Source organism: Pleurodeles waltl, chromosome 5, assembly GCF_031143425.1.
Source record: "Pleurodeles waltl isolate 20211129_DDA chromosome 5, aPleWal1.hap1.20221129, whole genome shotgun sequence".
Lineage (NCBI taxonomy): Eukaryota > Metazoa > Chordata > Amphibia > Caudata > Salamandridae > Pleurodeles > Pleurodeles waltl.
Window position 1 is genome coordinate 492,266,192 of NC_090444.1, and position 18,550 is coordinate 492,284,741.

The window sequence follows — 18,550 nt, forward strand, 5'->3', positions numbered from 1 at the left end:
TGCCCCAGAACCCTAAGAAGAAGGAAAGCAAATCTCTCTCCCACTTTGACAAGTAGAGGTGAAGGACCCAGGGTAGAAAATGCTCTTAGATAACAGGGCTTGCTTTGACTGTGAGCAGTCAGGTCACTTCAGGGGCGATGCAGCCTGTTCCAAGAAGGGGGTTGACACTGAGATATCCGGTGTAGCCATAGAGGAGGACTCCTCAGATGCACTGTGCTGGGAGATAGGTCCAGATGATAAGTTGGTAATACCTGAGGGTGATAGTAGGCACTTTCACTCCATTCAGGTGAATGGGATACCTACAACGGGCCTCAGGGACACATGTGATAGTCACACCATAGTGAGGGACAGGCTAGTGACCCCAGACATGTATGTGCCAGGAGAAATCAGGAAGGTAAGGGTAACCCCAGGTGAGGTTACAACAAAACCTGTAGCCATGGTGCCCCTAGAGAGGGAGGGTATCCTTGACTGGTATAAGGTGGTGATCAGTGCTGACTTCCCCTTATATAGTGTCCAGGGCAATGACCTCCCAGAAGTTGGTCTGGTCCAAGAGGAGGAGGCCGCCCAGGGTGCCCCCACAACAAAGCTCCTGGGGATCCAGCCCCTACGGGTAGAAGGCAGGGGTCCCCAAGAAAAGGTAAAAAGAAAAGGAAGGGTAGGGTAGGACACGCTTAAGGAGAGGTCCATTTGTCGAAGCTTCAAAACGTGGGAAAAATCTAAGACAGGAGCTCAGGAAGGAAGGTAAAAACAACATTTATTTTAACGTGAAACAGAGACCCTGATTGGCAAAGCCAGGCTCGGGAGTCCAAATTGCGGAACTTACACACAACCTTTTATTATCTCAAACCACAAAGGTGTAAGCAAGCGTTTCATGTCTGGTCCAATCAATACTAGCTACCTGGTCAACATTGCAACCACGATTCCAGTTACATTTTCATGATATTGGTACATAAGGTCAGAGAGACGAAAATAGTTACAGTTAATACAAAATAATGCGCCACATGATCCGGCGACTTTCTGTTCAGAAAAACAACATGTGCATAGGAAGACAGATGTCTTAAAATTTTGCTCAAGCTAGCATGCATGAGCACACCATGATGCTGTCTTGGTGGCAAGCCTTGCATCATAACTACGTTCCGAGCAAGCAGAGTGAAAAACAATAAGCATGGTACATGGGGGATATGCAATGTTAAGCAACAGGCTTTGCTTTACGATTAAGTATCATAGGGTCAGGAAATTCAACATGGACTCCATTTGTATCAATAGAATTTCATTTCTATATCCCACTCTCTGATACAAAAAGGTAATCCATACCTTCTCATTAGTTTGTCAATCTCCACAGCATCCCTCAATCTGGGCACATCTTCCCTTGGAGTATAGTGAGAGGATACTACATCCCTATTGCTACAATTTTCTAATAATACATTTATACAGGTAGGGCAGGCCTGAATCAGTGTGACAAAGTTATAGGGACCACTACTCCTAGTACCAGTGCTCCTATCAACCATGATGCCCAATCGTGAAACCATGCACCCAATGTTCCCCATATCCCACCAAAATCTGTAGAGATACGCACAGTTTTTGCTTCCTCTTAAACTTAAACCTCCTTTATTTTCCCAATGATTATCGCTACTATACGGAATGTATGCACAGCAACTTTGGTGGATCATGTGATAGACCCCACCCTCCTTGGCCAAGATGAGGTCTAGGGCAATACAATTTTGAATTACTACAGCCCTCATATCTATCAACTCCTTCGTTCTATTCCCCAGGGCCACCACGGTGGAGCCTGCCAGCCTTTCTATTAACCCTGCCAATTGATGTATTCTTGATGTTGTGTATATCATACTCACCGGGGGCACCATGACACCAATAACTGCTCAAGCCTTGTCTATCCAGGTAGAAGCCCTCTTTCTACCAGACCTATGGTGAACAAACTCATTTATCCGGGACCAACTGGTGATATGAGTCATTCATGGCAGCACTAGTTCAGGGTAGCAGGTACCGTACCATTCGGCCAGAAGGTGAAAATATGCAGAGTCACCACACATGAAGTAAACTCCCCATGGCCCTGATACACTGCTGGATGACCCCTTGTGGCCGTTTTTCAACTTGTCTAGGCTGACAGTGGTGAGGCATCTACTAGTATCTACATATATGTTGGCCCCTCTATTAGTCGTGGTAGCATCAGCACAAGCTTGAGAAAGGCCAATAATTTTCTTAACGGAACACAGCTTGCTCTCCTGGAAATTGGTAACTGGACCACTACCTCATCTCTATTTTATATACCATAGTGTGACCTCAGCACTCACGACTTGTAGGCATGGTACGCCTAGGCTCCTCCCTCTCCTATTTCCTAGAGCTTGATAATTCACTGGGTCCCCCCTTGTTAGGTTTACCCGTTGTCCCATAACCATCAGTCGGCCTAATAGTTGCTTATCCTGTTCCTGGAAACCTTCTACTTTACAAGTGTTGTTCTATTCTGGGGTGTGCAGTCATTTTTTGACATTGGTCCATACCATATTTGTGCCTTAAAATGTTGTTGCATCACTTGCATTACTATTCTACATCCTATGTATTTACTTAGTGGAATAGGTGTGTATTTCCTCACGCCCTGCCTGACATTTGGTAACTAGGTACACATGTAACAGCCTATTCTGTCCATCAAATTTACATACATTTCTACCATTTGTATGTGGATAGTAGCAGCATATGTCTCTCTGTATTTGCTCCAGGCCCCCTGGCCTCTCCTTCCCTCTTCTCCTAATCTTCCTATCCATGATACTTCAGATATATTTGTTTGTCATTCCTCATACAGCCTTTTGCTTTTGTTTGTGGAATGGCGTTTATCTAGGAAAGATATATACATTGTATCAGCATACAATATCAACACAACTGTCACTATTACTCCTGGGACAGGGGTACATATAGCTGTCAGCACCCAGGGCCACTTCCTTTCTTCCCTGATGATCCTGGACATTCTCTCCACTGTTGGTAGCTGTAATACATTTAAAACGTCCTTAAATAAGGTGGGTTGTTGCGTGATCTGGCCTATATTCCTGTTGCTTGTCTTTTTGTTGTTCCTGTTTGGTGTTGGGTGTAAGAAAAAATGTTTTAGTCAATTTTATTTCCAGTGGTACCTCTCAGTGTGGCATCAGAGGTTAATCTAGCACATAATGCTCACTCGTGTACATTTGAAAAGACGTCTGAGTAGGACCCACTTCCACCCTGTAGCCCTCAAGGTGTGCAGCATGAACATTCCTATAAAGTATCTTGAGTTCACTTCCGGAAAAGGGTGCACCACAAGCAGCCCTGTCAATGTTTTCTTGCTGTTTTTGTGGAGCGGAGGTTACATCTTGATGATGGTGACAGTACTGCTGGTTGTGCCACTGGTGTTTGGGGGGTCACCGGGCTCTGCTGCCTTCTTGGAATGGGAACTGTGGGTCCAGGAAGTTAGTCCCTCACACTTGACAGCTGTGGAGGTCAGGAGGACCTGACAGGGTTCCTTTCACCGGGGCTGGAGGCAGTGTTGCCTGGAGTGGGCCTTCAACCACACCCAATCACCGGGTTGCAATCCGTGTTCTGGTGGTGTCTTTGCTTCTGGTAAGGCCTGCAGCACATGGCGGTGAAGATAACGCAATGTCTCTGTTAGCTTTTTGCAATATTGTAGTAATAGATAATCTGACAATGCTAACGGAGCAATGGACATATGGCCTGGGATATTCATGGGGACGCAGCTTTGCCACCATGTCGGGGGTACTTCTCATGGCTAATAGGGCTGGTGGCAAAGAGTCAATCCAGGAAAGTTTGGTAGATGTGCGAATCTTCCCTATTTTATTTTTCAACACCCAGTTTTTTCTGTCCACAGCCCCCGCTTCTGGTGGGTGGTAGGCACATTGTAATTTTTGTGAAATTCCCAGTCCCTTGCATAATCCCTGGATGACCTGAGAGATGAATCTGGGACCATTGTCTGAACTCAAAAGGACTGGTATCCCAAAACGGGGAATCAAGTCTTCAACAAACACTTAGCAACAGATTACGTGTCACAGTTCTTAGTGGGGTATGCCTCCACCCATTTACTGAACATACAAGTGATGACCAGAATGTACTTGTAATTACGGGTGGTGGGCACTTCAATGAAATCCATTTGTAGGCTCTCAAAGGGTCTGTGTGGTGGTGGGAGGTGGCCTGGTGCTGTGGGTATTCTATTGTCTGTGTTATAATGAGCACAAATAATACATTGTCTACACAACCCGTTCAGCATATTGACAAAATTTTGTCCTGTGACAAAATTGCGAAACAAGCATATCACCCCATCCCGCCCCACATGCGAAGGACCATGAAAAAGGCTGGTCATAGAGGATAGTAGCATTGATGGCACACATATCTTACCACTCAGAGTGATCCAAATCCCCTCTCTGTTTTGTGTGCAACCTTTCTTCTTCCATTCCTACTGCTCCTGTTCCCCGACCTGTTGTTGAATACAATTGGGATCAAAATGTGTTCATTCTTCTTTAATTTGTGGCGTGGATGCCACCTGAACCATTCCGTACTCACACCCAGCCAATGCTAATCTTCTGGCTTTCCCATCAATTAACACATTTCCTGTAGAAACACATGCCCACTGTAAGGAAATGCCTCCTTGGCATGGTTACCCCCTGACTTTTTGACGTTGCTGATGCTAAGTTTTGATTTGAAAGTGTGCTGAGGCCTGCTAACCAGGCCCCAGCACCAGTGTTCTTTCCCTAACCTGTACTTTTGTTTCCACAATTGGCACACCCTGGCATCCAGGTAAGTCCCTTGTAACTGGCACCCCTGGTACCAAGGGCCCTGATGCCAGGGAAGGTCTTTAAGGGCTGCAGCATGTCTTATGCCACCCTGGGGACCCCTCACTCAGCACAGACACACTGCTTGCCAGCTTGTGTGTGCTAGTGGGGATCAAACGAATAAGTCGACATGGCACTCCCCTCAGGGTGCCATGCCAACCTCACACTGCCTATGAAGAATAGGTAAGTCACCTCTCTAGCAGGCCTTACAGCCCTAAGGCATGGTGCACTATACCATAGGTGAGGGCATAAGTGCATGAGTACTATGCTCCTACAGTGTCTAAGCAAAACCTTAAACATTGTAAGTGCGGGTAGCCATAAGAGTATATGGTCTGGGAGTCTGTTATGCACGAACTCCACAGCACCATAATGGCTACACTGAAAACTGTGAAGTTTGGTATCAAACTTCTCAGCACAATAAATGCACACTGAAGCCAGTGTACATTTTATTGTAACAGACACCCCAGAGGGCATCTTAGTGGTGCCCCCTGAAACCTTAACCGACTATCCGTGTAGGCTGACTGGTTTTAACAGCCTGCCACACACCAGACATGTTGCTGGCCACATGGGGAGAGTGCCTTTGTCACTCTGTGGCTAGTAACAAAGCCTGTACTGGGTAGAGGTGCTTCACACCTCCCCCTGCAGGAACTGTAACACCTGGCTGTGAGCCTCAAAGGCTCACCCCCTTTGTTACAGCACCCCAGGGCACTCCAGCTAGTGTAGTTGCCCGCCCCCTCCAGCCACGGCCCCACTTTTGGCGGCAAGGCCAGAGGAGATAATGAGAAAAACAAGGAGGAGTCACTGGCCAGTCAGGACAGCCCCTAAGGTGTCCTGAGCTGAGGTGACTCTAACTTGTAGAAATCCTCCATCTTGCAGATGGAGGATTCCCCCCATAGGATTAGGGATGTGCCCCCCTCCCCTCAGGGAGGAGGCACAAAGAGGGTGTAGCCACCCTCAGGGCTAGTAGCCATTGGCTACTAACCCCCCAGACCTAAACACGCCCTTAAATTTAGTATTTAAGGGCTCCCCAGAACCTAGGAACTCAGATTCCTGCAACCTAAGAAGAAGAGGACTGCTAAGCTGAAAAACCCTGCAGAGAAGACGGAGACACCAACTGCTTTGGCCCCAGCTCTACCGGCCTGTCTCCCCACTTCTAAAGACACTGCTCCAGCGACGCTTTCCACCAGGACCAGCGACCTCTGAAGCCTCAGAGGACTGCCCTGCATCTAGAAGGACCAAGAACTCCCGAGGACAGCGGCTCTGTTCACCAAAGACTGCAACTTTGAAACAACACGCGTTTCCCGCCGGAAGCGTGAGACTTGGCACTCTGCACCCAACGCCCCTGGTTCGACTTGTAGAGAACAATCACTTCAGGGAGGACTCCCCGGGTGACTGCGAGACCGTGAGTAGCCAGAGTTGACCCCCCTGAGCCCCCACAGCGACGCCTGCAGAGGAAATCCTGAGGCTCCCCCTGACCGCGACTGCCTGCTTCAGAGACCCGACACCTGGTAAAGGCACTGCATCAGCAGCCCCCATGACCTGAAGGATCCGACCTCCAGTGCAGGAGAGACCCCCAGGTGGCCCTCTCTTGCCCAGGTGGTAGCTACCCAGAGGAGCCCCCCCTTGCCTGCCTGCATCGCTGAAGAGACCCCTTGGTCTCCCATTGCTTTCTATTGAAAACCCGACGCTTGATTGCACACTGCATCCGCCCGCCCCCGTGCCGCTCAGGGTGTACTTTCTGTGTGGACTTGTGTCCCCCCCGGTGCCCTACAAAACCCCCCTGGTCTGCCCTCCGAAGACGGGGGTACTTACCTGCTGGCAGACTGGAACCGGGGCACCCCCTTCTCCATTGAAGCCTATGCATTTTGGACACCACTTTGACCTCTGCACCTGACTGGCCCTGAGCTGCTGGTGTGGTAACTTTGGGGTTGCTCTGAACCCTCAACGGTGGGCTACCTTGGACCAAACTTGAACCCCGTAGGTGGTTTACTTACCTGCAAAAACTAACAAACTCTTACTCCCCCTAGGAACTGTAAAAATTGCATTGTGTCTAGTTTTAAAATAGCTATATGTGATTTATGAGAAAACTGTATATGCTATTTTGCTAATTCAAGGTTCCTACAGTACCTACCTGCAATACCTTGCATTTGAAGTATTACATGTAAATCTTGAACCTGTGGTTCTTAAAATAAACTAAGAAAATATGTTTTTCTATACAAAAACCTATTGGCCTGGAATTGTCTTTGAGTGTGTGTTCCTCATTTATTGCCTGTGTGTGTACAACAAATGCTTAACACTACTCCTTTGATAAGCCTACTGCTCGACCACACTACCACAAAATAGAGCATTAGTATTATCTCTTTTTGCCACTATCTTACCTCTAAGGGGAACCCTTGGACTCTGTGCATACTATTCCTTACTTTGAAATAGTGCATACAGAGCCAACTTCCTACATTGGTGGATCATCAGTGGGGTACAAGACTTTGCATTTGCTGGACTACTCAGCCAATACCTGATCACACGACTAAATTCCAAAAATTGTCATTAGAAACTGATTTTTGCAATTTGAGCTATTTTTCTAAATTTTTTAAAAGTCCTGCTAGGGCCTTGTGTTAGTCCCTGTTAGCATTTCTTTTAGAGTATAAAAGTTTTGTGAAAGTTTGAATTAAGTTCTAGAGATAGTTTTAGATTCTTAAAAAGTATTCCAACTTTTAGAAACATAGGCGGTCACTCTGACCCTGGCGGTTGACTACCGCCAGGTCCGAGGACCGCGGATGCACCGCCAACAGGCTGGGGGTGCATCCATGGGCATTCTGACCGCGGCGGTACAGCCACGGTCAGAAACGGGAAACCGGCGGTGTCCCGCCGGTTTCCCGCTGCCCTAGGGAATCCTCCATGGCGGCGCTGCAGGCAGCGCTGCCATGGGGATTCCGACCCCCTTACCGCCAGCCTGGTTCTGGCGGTTTTGACCGCCAGAACCTGGCTGGCGGTAACGGGTGTCGTGGGGCCCCTGGGGGCCCACCAAGATTTTCAGTGTCTGCCAAGCAGACACTGAAAATCGCGACGGGTGCAACTGCACCCGTCGCACCCCTTCCACTCCGCCGGCTCCATTCGGAGCTGGCATCCTCATGGAAGGGGGTTTCCCGCTGGGCTGGCGGGTGGCCTTCTGGCGGTCGCCCGCCAGCCCAGCGGGAAACTCAGAATTACCGCAGCGGTCTTTTGACCGCGCAGCGGTATTCTGACGGCGGGACTTTGGCGGGCGGCCTCCGCCGCCCGCCAAAGTCAGAATGACCGCCATAATGTCTAATGCAGACGAGAGTGTGATGGAACTCGACCTCACACCTTACCTCCATCTTAGAATGAGGGAGTTAAGGTCTCTCTGCAAATTAAAAAATATTAAAGCTGGTTTAAACCCTACCAAACTACAGCTCCAGGAGCTGTTGGCAGAGTTTGCTAAGCCAACCCCTCTGAGGATGACCTTCTAGAGGAAGAAACTATTGATGTGGATGAAGTCCCATCTCCAGTCCTAGTTAGGGCAATCAGGGATCCTCCAACCCTGATTCCAAATGTGATAGTCAGAGATGCTGCTTCCCTCACAGGAGGGTCCAGCACCTCTGGAGTCACTGTGGATAGCCACAGTGAAGATGACCTCCTGCTAGCCAGGATGGCCAAAAGATTGGCTTTAGAGAGACAGCTCCTAGCCATAGAAAGGGAAAGACAAGAGATGGGTTTTGGTCCCATCCATGGTGGCAGCAACATAAATAGGGTCAGAGATTCTCCTGACATGTTGAAAATCCCTAAAGGGATTGTAACTAAATATGAAGATGGTGATGACATCACCAAATGGTTCACAGCTTTTGAGATGGCTTGTGCAACCAGAAAAGTAAACAGATCTCACTGGGGTGCTCTCCTTTGGGAAATGTTCACTGGAAAGTGTAGAGATAGACTCCTCACACTCTCTGGAAAAGATGCAGAATCCTATGACCTCATGAAGGCTACCCTGATTGAGGGCTTTGGATTCTCCACTGAGGAGTATAGAATTAGGTTCAGATGAGCTCCAAAAATCCTCGAGCCAGACCTGGGTTGATTTTGTGGACTACTCAGTGAAAACACTGGATGGTGGGATTCAAGGCAGTGGTGTAAATGATTATGATGGGCTGTACAATTTATTTGTGAAAGAATACCTATTAAGTAATTGTTCAAATGATAAACTGCATCAGCATCTGGTAGACCTAGGACCAATATCTCCCCAAGAATTGGGAAAGAAGGCGGACCATTGGGTCAAGACTAGGGTGACCAAGACTTCCACAGGGGGTGACCAAAAGAAAGGGGTCACAAAGCCTCCTCAGGGGAATAGTGTTGAGACATCCAAAGGGAAAAATAGTAAAGAGTCTTCCACAGGCCCCCAAAAATCTGCACAGGAGGGTGGGCCCAGAGCCTCTTCACAATCCAATTTTGGGTACAAGGGTAAAAACTTTGATCCCAAAAAGGCCTGGTGTCGTAGCTGTAATCAGCCTGGACACCAAACTGGAGACAAGGCCTGTCCCAAGAAAGGTTCCACTTCAAACTCTACTCCACCTAACACTGGAATGGCCAGTCTCCATGTGGGATCAACAGTGTGCCCAGAGCAAATCAGGTGTCACACTGAAGCTACATTAGTCTCTGAGGGTGGGGTGAATTTAGCCACACTGGCTGCCTGGCCCCCTAACATGCAAAAATACAGGCAGCAGCTCTTAATTAATGGGACAAGTGTAGAAGGCCTGAGGGATATAGGTGCCAGTGTCACCATGGTGACAGAGAAACTGGTTTCCCCTGGTCAATACCTGGCTGGACAAACTTATCCAGTCACCAACGCTGACAATCAGACTAAAGTACATCCCATGGCTATGGTAACCTTAGAGTGGGGAGGGGTCAATGGCCTGAAACAGGTGGTGGTCTCCTCAAATATCCCTGTAGACTGTTTGCTTGGAAATGACCTGGAGTCCTCAGCATGGGCTGAGGTAGAACTGAAAACCCATGCAGCCATGCTGGGTATCCCTGAACTGGTGTGTGTCAAGACAAGGCCACACTACAAGGCTCAGGGTGAAAAAGTGGTGTTGGAGCCTGGAAAAAGAGCCCTACCTACCAAGAGAAAAGTAAAGACAACTGGGGGACCAGTTGCAACACAACAAGAAAAAGAGAACCTCTCTTCTCAAGAAGAAGTTCTGCCCTCTGAGGGAACTGAGCCTATGGAGTTAGGACCTTATCAGGTTGAGCTCCTAGGCCCAGGGGGACCCTCAAGGGAGCAGTTGTGTAAGGGGCAAGAAACCTGTCCCTCTCTTGAAGGCCTTAGGCAGCAAGCTGCTGAAGAGTCCAATGGATAGAAAACAGGAACCCATAGGGTATATTGGGAAGATGGACTCCTTTACACTGAGGCAAGAGATCCCAAACCTGGTGCCACTAGGAGAGTGGTAGTGCCTCAGGAGTTTAGGGAGTTCATACTGACCTTATCCCATGATATTCCTCTTGCTGGGCATTTGGGACAGACCAAGACGTGGGAGAGACTAGTCAACCACTTCTATTGGCCTAACATGTCCCAGAAGGTCAAGGAGTTTTGTGTCTCCTGTGCCACCTGTCAAGCCAGTGGTAAGACAGGTGGACACCCAAAGGCCCTCCTCATTCCACTTCCAGTGGTGGGGGTCCCCTTTGAAAGAGTGGGTGTGGATATAGTGGGTCCACTTGAACCTCCCACAGCCTCAGGGAACCTATACATACTAGTAGTAGTGGATCACACTACTAGATACCCTGAAGCAATTCCCCTTAGGTCGACTACTGCCCCTGCAGTAGCCAAAGCACTCATTGGTATTTTTACCAGAGTGGGTTTTCCTTAGGAGGTGGTGTCTGACAGAGGTACCAACTTTATGTCAGCATACCTGAAACACATGTGGAATGAGTGTGGGGTGACTTACAAATTCACCACACCATACCATCCACAAACCAATGGTCTTGTTGAGAGATTCAACAAGACCTTGAAAGGCATGATCATGGGACTCCCTGAAAAACTCAAAAGGAGAAGGGATGTCCAACTGCTTTTCGCTTACAGAGAGGTGCCTCAGAAGGGAGTAGGGTTTTCATCCTTTGAACTTCTGTTTGGCCACCCTGTAAGGGGACCACTAGCTCTTGTGAAAGAAGGCTGGGAGAGACCTCTTCATGAGCCTAAGCAAGATATAGTGGACTATGTACTTGGCCTATGTTCAAGGATGGCAGAGTACATGGAAAAGGCAAGCAAAAGCCTTGAGGCCAGCCAACAGCTCCAGATGTTTTGGTATGACCAAAAGGCTGCAATGGTTGAATTTCAACCAGGGCAGAAAGTCTGGGTTTTGGAGCCTGTGGCTCCCAGGGCACTTCAGGACAGATGGAGTGGCCCTTACCCAGTGCTAGAAAAGAAGAGTCAGGTCACCTACCTAGTGGACCTAGGCACTAGCAGGACCCCCAAGAGGGTGATCCATGTGAACCGCCTTAAGCTCTTCCATGACAGGGCTGATGTGAATCTGTTGATGGTAACAGATGAGGACCAGGAAGCTGAGAGTGAACCTCTCCCTGATCTCCTCTCCACAGACCCTAAAGATGGCTCAGTAGATGGAGTGATCTATTCAGACACCCTCTCTGGCCAACAGCAATCTGACTGTAGGAAGGTCCTGCAACAGTTTGCTGAGCTCTTATCCCTAACCCCTGGTCAGACACACCTGTGTACCCATGATGTGGACACAGGAGACAGCATGCCTGTCAAAAACAAAATATTCAGCCAGTCTGATCAAGTTAAGGAAAGCATCAAAGTGGAAGTCCACAAGATGCTGGAATTGGGAGTCATTGAGCACTCTGACAGCCCCTGGGCTAGCCCAGTGGTCTTAGTCCCCAAACCTCACACCAAAGATGGAAAGAGAGAGATGAGGTTTTGTGTGGACTACAGAGGACTTAATTCTGTCACCAAGACAGATGCCCATCCCATTCCAAGGGCTGATGAACTGATTGACAAATTAGGTGCTGCCAAATTCTTAAGTACCTTTGACTTAACAGCAGGGTACTGGCAAATCAGAATGGCACCAGGAGCAAAAGAAAAGACAGCATTCTCCACACCTGATGGGCATTGTCAGTTTACTGTTATGCCCTTTGGTTTAAAGAATGCCCCTGCCACCTTCCAAAGGTTGGTGAATCAAGTCCTTGCTGGCTTGGAGTCCTTTAGTGCAGCTTATCTTGATGATATTGCTGTCTTTAGCTCCAGCTGGCAGGATCACCTGGTCCACCTGAAGGTTTTGAAGGCTCTGCAATCAGCAGGCCTCTCTATCAAGGCATCCAAATGCCAGATAGGGCAGGGAACTGTGGTTTACTTGGGTCACCTTGTAGGTGGAGGCCAAGTTCAGCCACTCCAGCCTAAGATCCAGACTATTCTGGACTGGGCAGCTCCAAAAACCAGACTCAAGTCAGGGCATTCCTTGGCTTGACTGGGTATTACAGGAGGTTTGTGAAGGGATATGGATCCATAGTGACAGCCCTCACAGAAGTTACCTCCAAGAAAATGCCCAAGAAAGTAAACTGGACTGTAGAATGCCAACAGGCCTTTGACACCCTGAGACAAGCAATGTGCACAGCACCAGTTCTAAAAGCTCCAGGTTACTCCAAGCAGTTCATTGTGCAGACAGATGCCTCTGAACATGGGATAGGGGCAGTTTTGTCCCAAACAAATGAAGATGGCCTTGACCAGCCTGTTGCTTTCATTAGCAGGAGGTTACTCCCCAGGGAGCAGCGTTGGAGTGCCATTGAGAGGGAGGCCTTTGCTGTGGTTTGGTCCCTGAAGAAGCTGAGACCATACCTCTTTGGTACTCACTTTATAGTTCAAACTGACCATAGACCTCTCAGATGGCTGATGCAAATGAAAGGTGAAAATCCAAAACTGTTGAGGTGGTCCATCTCCCTACAGGGAATCGACTTTATAATGGAACACAGACCTGGGACTCCCCATGCCAATGCAGATGGCCTTTCCAGGTTCTTCCACTTAGAAAATGAAGACTCTATTGGGAAAGATTAGTCTCATCCTCTAGACTCTCTTGGGAAAGGTTAGTCTCAAACTCTTTCGTTTGGGGGGGGGGGGTTGTGTAAGGAAATGCCTCCTTGGCATGGTTACACCCTGACTTTTAACTTTGCTGATGCTAAGTTTTGATTTGAAAGTGTGCTGAGGCCTGCTAACCAGGCCCCAGCACCAGTGTTCTTTCCCTAACCTGCACTTTTGTTTCCACAATTGGCACACCCTGGCATCCAGGTAAGTCCCTTGTAACTGGTACCCCTGGTACCAAGGGCCCTGATGCCAGGGAAGGTCTCTAAGGGCTGCAGCATGTCTTATGCCACCCTGGGGACCCCTCACTCAGCACAGACACACTGCTTGCCAGCTTGTTTGTGCTAGTGGGGATAAAACAACTAAGTTGACATGGCACTCCCCTCAGGGTGCCATGCCAACCTCACACTGCCTATGAAGTATAGGTAAGTCACCCCTCTAGCAGGCCTTACAGTCCTAAGGCAGGGTGCACTATACCATAGGTGAGGACATAAGTGCATGAGCACTATGCCCCTACAGTGTCTAAGCAAAACCTTAGACATTGTAAGTGCAGGGTAGCCATAAGAGTATATGGTCTGGGAGTCTGTCATGCACGAACTCCACAGCACCATAATGGCTACACTGAAAACTGTGAAGTTTGGTATCAAACTTCTCAGCACAATAAATGCACACTGATGCCAGTGTACATTTTATTGTAACATACACCCCAGAGGGCGCCTTAGAGGTGCACCCTGAAACCTTAACCGACTATCCGTGTAGGCTGACTGGTTTTAGCAGCCTGCCACACACCAGACATGTTGCTGGCCACATGGTGCCTTTGTCACTAGGCTAGTAACAAAGCCTGTACTGGGTGGAGGTGCTTCACACCTCCCCCTGCAGGAACTGTAACACCTGGCGGTGAGCCTCAAAGGCTCACCCCCTTTGTTACAGAACCCCAGGGCACTCCAGCTAGTGTAGTTGCCCGCCCCCCTCGGCCACGGTCCCACTTTTGGCGGCAAGGCCGGAGGAGATAATGAGAAAAACAAGGAGGAGTCACTGGCCAGTCAGGAAAGCCCCTAAGGTGTCCTGAGCTGAGGTGACTCTAACTTGTAGAAATCCTCCATCTTGCAGATGGAGGATTCCCCCAATAGGATTAGGGATGTGCCCCCCTCCCCTCAGGGAGGAGGCACAAAGAGGGTGTAGCCACCCTCAGGGCTAGTAGCCATTGGTACTAACCCCCCAGACCTAAACATGCCCTTAAATTTAGTATTTAAGGGCTCCCCAGAACCTAGGAACTCAGATTCCTGCAACCTAAGAAGAAGAGGACTGCTAAGCTGAAAAACCCTGCAGAGAAGACTGAGACACCAACTGCTTTGGCCCCAGCTCTACTGGCCTGTCTCCCCACTTCTAAAGACACTGCTCCAGCGACGCTTTCCACCGGGACCAGCGACCTCTGAAGCCTCAGAGGACTGCCCTGCATCTAGAAGGACCAAGAACTCCCGAGGACAGCGGCTCTGTTCACCAAAGACTGCAACTTTGCAACAAAGAAGCAACTTTGAAACAACATGCGTTTCCCGCCGGAAGCGTGAGACTTGGCACTCTGCACCCAACGCCCCTGGCTCGACTTGTGGAGAACAATCACTTCAGGGAGGACTCCCCGGCAACTGCGAGACCGTGAGTAGCCAGAGTTGACCCCCCTGAGACCCCACAGTGACGCCTGCAGAGGGAATCCCGAGGCACACCCTGACCGCGACTGCCTGCTTCAAAGACCCGACACCTGGTAAAGGCACTGCATCCGCAGCCCCCAGGACCTGAAGGATCTGACCTCCAGTGCAGGAGCGACCCCCCGCCTTGCCTGCCTGCATCGCTGAAGATACCCCTTGGTCTCCCATTGCTTTCTATTGAAAACACGAAGCTTGTTTGCACACTGCACCCGCCGCCCCCGTGCCGCTGAGGGTGTACTTTCTGTGTGGACTTGTGTCCCCCCCGGTGCCCTACAAAACCCCCCTGGTCTGCCCTCTGAAGACGCGGGTACTTACCTGCTGGCAGACTGGAACCGGGGCACCCCCTTCTCCATTGAAGCCTATGCGTTTTGGACACCACTTTGACCTCTGCACCTGCCCGGCCCTGAGCTTCTGGTGTGGTAACTTTGGGGTTGCTCTGAACCCCCAACGGTGGGCTACCTTGGACCCAAACTTGAACCCCGTAGGTGGTTTACTTTCCTGCAAAAACTAACAAACTCTTACTCCCCCTAGGAACTGTGAAAATTGCACTGTGTCTAGTTTTAAAATAGCTATATGTGATTTATGAGAAAAGTGTATATGCTATTTTGCTAATTCAAAGTTCCTAAAGTACCTACCTGCAATACTTTTCATTTGAAGTATTACATGTAGATCTTGAACCTGTGGTTCTTAAAATAAACTAAGAAAGGATATTTTTCTCTACAAAAATCTATTGGCCTGGAATTGTCTTTGAGTGTGTGTTCCTCATTTATTGCCTGTGCGTGTACAACAAATGCTTAACACTACTCCTTTGATAAGCCTACTGCTCGACCACACTATCACAAAATAGAGCATTAGTATTATCTCTTTTTGCCACTATCTTACCTCTAAGGGGAACCCTTGGACTCTGTGCATACTAGTCCTTACTTTGAAATAGTGCATACAGAGCCAACTTCCTACACCCACATTATGACCATGGCGGTAAATACTCAATATCGCCGCGCTGACTGCCACCAGCATACCACCGCAGAGGCTGACATCCATCCTTCACATTATGACACATACATACAAAATGAACAGAAAACAGCCACAACCACAAATCTGCCAGACCCATTGAACGTGATAAAAAGTTGGTACTACCACCCATACCGTTATGCCACTAATACTATGCCCTCCAAATAATGACCCACTAATCAGCACAGCGGACATTCAATGACGGTAAACCACTGGCAGTGGATATGGCCACACAAAAACAAAACAAGACAACATTGCCCAAAAAACGCACACCTGACACAAATACACCCACCCCACACACCCACCAACAACACTATAAAACACACACCCACATCACCCACAATCCTTTGCTAACACGAAAAGACCGCTACAGCTAGCCACGCAAATCACAGAGACAACTTCACATACACACACACCACAACCACCCATTCATCTGTAATGCACCACACACCCCACACCCCACCACATTGCTGAACACCCTTTGCAAAACACACACACCACAAAACACCTATGTCCCCACAAAGGCACCCCCGTTTCACTGACAAGGAGTCGCAGGTCATGATTGAGGCAATAGTCAGGTTAGAGCCACATCTGTTTGAAGCACAGATCCAGCAGATATTCATTGCAAGGAAGATGGAGCTATGGCGGAGGATCGTGGACAGGATGAACGCTGTGGGACAGCATCCACAAACAAGGGATGACATCAGGAAGTTGTGGAATGACCTATAGAGGGAGGTGCGTTCCACAGCAGCAAGGCAGCAGCTCACTACCGAGAGGACTGGCGGTGGACCCCCTCCTTCTTCCCCACAGCTGACAGCATGAAGGAGCAAGTATTGGAAATACTGCATCATAAGAGACTCACTGGAGTAGCCAGAGGACTGGACACTGGTGAGTCAGCATTTACTACCTATCACCCTCATACCGGCATGCCACCACCATCCCTCACCCTGACATCCATCACTCCACTCCATCCCACACAGTGCACCACCAGAATTAACAACCCTAAATGCCAAGCCCTGCATGCCATACCCACTGCATGCACATCCCTTCCAGTCCTGCATGTACACCCACCACCAATGCATGCACAACATGGAGAAGTAACAATCCCACAATACATCACCATACACAAACAAAGGGGGCATGGGAACAGCAATACTTTAGGGGAAGCTAGGGATGCAGAATATGTCACAGACCCATAGCATAATACACCACTTACATTCCTACAGGTGCCCCAGGCAATCTCACCGGCGACAAGGTGCCACGGCTACCCAGTCCCCTACCAGAAGATGCCCCCAGTGATGACAGCAACTCTGGAGTTCTGGATCTGGATGAACTCCCTGGCCCATGAGGGACCACTGGTCAGTCGGCTACCCAAGCCCACACCCAGTCCACCACAGAGCCTCACCCCTCAGTATCCAACACCACATCAGCCATGCAACTTCCCCAGACCTCTGTCTCCAGGACACGTCAATCAGCAGTGTGCCCACCTGTACAGGGACCCCAGTCCACACCTCACAGCCAAGACATTCAGGATCCTGGGATCAGTGAAAGGGGGCACAGCGTTCAGGGGACACAGTCGCAATGGGCCAGGGACAGTTGGAGGACAGCTGTGCGCCAGGGGGACGACAGGCCTAGGGAACTGACTGTCCAGGAGTCACTCACTAATGTCCTGGGGCTTACCAGCAATCCCAGGACGAGATGGGTCAGGTGCTAGACATCATGCAGGAGAACCAGCGGTTGCAGGAGGAATATCACTAGGAGATCAAGAAAGAATTGCAGGCCTTGAACACTACCATAATCTCCATTGCAGGGATACTGGGTGATATGGCCAACATCATGAGGGACTACACACCACACCAACGGGCCCCTTCCACTATCCAGTCTACTGACCAGCCCTCCACATCTGCTGCAGCTAGTGGACATGAGGCCCTGTCACAGGACCCTTAGGCCACTAGCACCCATCACCCTGAGAAAGTGAACCACACTGCTAACGTTCCCTGCTACCCAGACAGACACCAGAGACAACTGCCAGGACCACTGCCAGGAAATGAGCCCCTCCTGAATGTCCCACTTGTGTTCCACTGTGTCACCTTGTCCACTTCGAACTGCCATTGCTCCCCTTCCTATGGCCCCTTGCACACTGGACCTGTGCTACAAACAGACTGGCCCACTACACTGGACTATTTCCAAACATCACCCACTATATTGCACTTCCCATTGTAGAACAATATTCAATAAACACCCTTGGACACAACTTGAGTAATAGTGTTTTATCTACAGGTAATGTACAATGTAATGAACTGTAATGAAGTGCATGATCCTGTGTAAATATCCAGTGACATGTTAATCCATCCAAGAAATGTGCCTTAGCAATCTGTAAACATCACAGCAGTACATTGTTGGAACAACACCAACATCTTCAGTAAGGGAAGGCATAGGTGACAGTCAGGTGGGATGCAAAGGAATGACTTGCATTATGCTGCAGTCACACAGTACAACACTAAAATGTAGAAATGTTTAGTTCAACAGTCTTACCTGAGTGTAATTTGAAGTACTGCAGGATCCTGTTCTTCCTCCTCCTCACTGTCCTTAGTGTTCACTGCTGCCACAGCCGCATTGTCACCCCCCTTCTCCTGCAGATAGTGTACATGCCGTCTGAGGGCCAAATTGTGCAACATGCAGCACACAACAATGATTCTGCACACCTTCTCAGGGGAGTAGCATAGAGATCCACCTGTCAGATGGAGGCACCTGAACCTAGCCTTCAAGAGCCCGAAGGTCCTTTCTACAATCCTCCTGGTACGCCCATGAGCATCATTGTACCTATTTTCAGTCCCTGTTCTCGGAATCCTAACAGGGGTGATTAGCCATGACAGGTTTGGGTAGCCTGAATCACCTGCAAGAAGTAGGAGACACACATT